General features: G+C 29.9%; 1 protein-coding gene across 9 annotated transcripts in view; it reads right to left on the reverse strand.

The window, feature by feature from the left end:
- Nucleotides 1-3,280, reverse strand: part of Zasp66 (PDZ_signaling and DUF4749 domain-containing protein Zasp66) — a 235,614-nt gene that overhangs the window by 149,080 nt on the left and 83,254 nt on the right. The window lies entirely within an intron of this gene.

Raw genomic sequence — 3,280 nt, forward strand, 5'->3', positions numbered from 1 at the left:
TTATGTAATAATTGATATTTATTATGTTCTTATTGCGGCAATTTTAATATTTATTTTTTCTAGTGACTGTGTATATATATATATATTCTAAATTTGTTTTATTTTATTTATGACCACCTTTTAGGTTATTTCTGATATACTGGGTTTTGAACCGACGCCGCCCACAGTTCTCAGGTTTCAAAGACCTGTATCGTGATCACTTGAGCTATGGAAAGCCTCAGGAAGAAGTAATGGACCGTCCCTATATTCTGATATAGAAGTTTTTACCAATCTTTGTTGGAGGAGACCAGGTACTAGGAATGGAAATTTACTCGTACAATCTCCTCTCATCTCATAGTATATTCCGTTTTATTATTCATTGCTCTTATTCAAATTTGTTCGTTTTATTCATATGTAAATTTGAATTGTATAATGAGGCCTTATTTGAACAGAGGCTACTTTGACATGTATAATTCTGTTATTTCTTTCGTAGCTCTGTATCCTTAAAGCTACCCACTACATTAGAAAACACAATAGAACATAATTTAAAGTAGAGAAAAGTGGCTAAAATATGAGCCCTCATAGAGTTTCCAAGATACAGGTGTTTAAAAGCAACATTTCATAAACAAATTGAAAATCAGTAATTTTTAAATTAATTTTAGGACCTCCAAGGCGTCTGAAAAGAAGATAGCCACAGAACCTTCTAATTTTTTTTTTTTTTTTAATAATTTATTTATTGATATTTACAACTGTATACATATATACACATCAAGTAAATTTGTTGTAAGTGATATTATGACATGATAAAAACCTGTGATTCTCCACAGGTTTTTATCATGTCATAATATCACCCATTGATAGAACTCCTAAAACATTTCTAAAGAAGATCTCGAGACCATCTTCTTTTCAGACGTCTAGGAGGATTATTAGGTAGTGAAGAAGAAGCCAGGTTAGAAACGAGTTGATTTGGGTGATTGGGAAGAATCGGTATCTGGTTCTGGCCAAAATGGCAACATAGGGGACATTGAGGTCCTGATGGATGATTTGATTTGTGACAAAGTAAGGAGCATTAAGGATTTTACGAAGGATTTTGGACAGTAAGGATTGGATTCGAGAGGAATTAGATGGTTTAGTGGAGCCCCATAGCTCAACTCTATATGTCCTATTAGGCCATATGTCCTAATAATCCTAATATCCTAATAACAGTCATGTAGATCAGTCTTTTGTAATGGATTGGAAGTTTGGACCGTTTGTCTAGTAAATGTTGTAATAGTCGGAATCGACGAGCAGTTTCCTGTCTTTTCAGTCGTGTATGAGGATTCCATGTCAGTCCTTCTAATTTAAATTAATGTTTCAAATACCACCAATGGGTGGCTTCTTCCAAGATTTTGAAGTGTATATGAAACATACAACATATTTACTTATTGTATTATTTTGTACAGTTGTAAATTATATTAAATAAATAAATAATCATAATACCATAATAAAAAAAAATTAGGAATCTATATTTCAGGAAGTATTAGGCGTACAGATGTTTTTTAAAATTCAAATTAAAGTTAGTCCGTTGTACTATAAAGCATTTTAAGTCGTTGATTTTCGCAAGAGTAATAGTTTTCATGATATTTCTATTTGTTCGGACGAAATTTCGAGCAACACAAGAAAACCTAAGAGAACGCCATTTAAAGAATAGTACATTTTCTAAAAAATGAGATCTAATTGAGTTATTTACGTTAAATATTTTTCGAGATATAGCTTTTTAAAAAGCAACATTTCAGAAAAATGTTGTATGGGACGTACTGAAAGATCAGTAGTTAGTGAATTTATTTTGAAACATCTATATCTCAATAACCATTAGACGTGCAGATGTCTATTAGCACTCAAATTAAAGCTAGTTTAATGAGCTATAAAGTAGTTTATGACCTTTACCTTCGTAGGAGTAATAATTTACTTGAAATTTGCTAATATAAATTGATTTATAGTTGTTCGGACAAATTTTCATTTGCCAAATTCATATTCATATGTGAATATCATAAAAACTACTACCCCTACGAAGATAAGTGTCATAAACTACTTTATAGTAAGTTAAATTTCCTTTTTTGTGAATGTTGGCAGACATATGTGCGTCTTATACATATTTTACTATTAATTAAATTAGTTTTACAGAATAAAATGATTTATTCAATAGATATTGGGTATTTCTCCTTCCAACAAAATATATTATGAACACTTCCATAGGAATTAGCTAATGCAGTATCAAAACTTTTGAACAATGTCCACTTTTTATTTTCATAGTGATTACAATAACTTGCCTATAGATCGGGGTGTTAAAAATGTTTGAATATGTGAAAAAAATTAACTTTTTTTTTTTTTTTACACCAGTTCGGATTGTAGAAGTGTTCGCAGTACCGAGGTTCAGATTACAGAGATAACAATGTATTTATATATTTGAATGATTCTACAATAAGCCAATGTGAATAAACATATTTCCTCTTGACAACAACTTTAAATTAATTTATAAATATTTAACTAGTATATACATTATTCAATATAAATGAGATGGGTACATGTTTGATTTGGACCAGTGCCACTGATATTACAAAATATCACAGCCATCTTAATCATACTTTCAACATTTGGCTCCTAAGCTGATAACAGGTGCAATTTAATTAAATTATAAAAAAGAGTAAAAAAAAACCAAGCCAAATAACCTAGAAATGTACCATGGAAACAGTAAATAGATAAAAACAAAAAAATAATAGCTTTCTTCCAGTTTCCAAAATTAGGGTATGATTAAGCAAGCCTTAACTCATTTTCACCTTGGCAACCATTTATAACTCGTAGTGAATCAGGCGGTTTATTTTACAATGATTATGAACTGCAATTTATATGTTACAAGATCAGAAGATCTGAGATGTTTATTGTCAGTAAAAATTCAAGCTAAGCTATTAGCTAATTTATATTATTAATTTGTCAAATAAAACTGATTAAAAAATTAAAATTCATTACATAACACATTCACACAGGGATCGAATATATATAAGACAGTAATTATCTTTTTGCCTGATCTTATTTTCATTCGCGTTGTAGAAACATCTTGAATTATTTTAAAGCCGGCCTGCATATTTTGGATAATGGAAGAACCGGTTTATTATCTTATATATTCGATGTGAATGTGAATGTCAAATCGAATATATAAGACGATAAACCGGTTCCTCCATTATTTATTTATTTTATTTTTTTATTTATTTTTTAATAATCTGAGTGTGCTCACAGTTAGTAATAACCCTTTGATTGCATCCCA

This window comes from Halyomorpha halys, unplaced genomic scaffold (genome assembly GCF_000696795.3).
Source record: "Halyomorpha halys isolate HHAL.00 unplaced genomic scaffold, Hhal_1.1 Scaffold31.1, whole genome shotgun sequence".
NCBI lineage: Eukaryota > Metazoa > Arthropoda > Insecta > Hemiptera > Pentatomidae > Halyomorpha > Halyomorpha halys.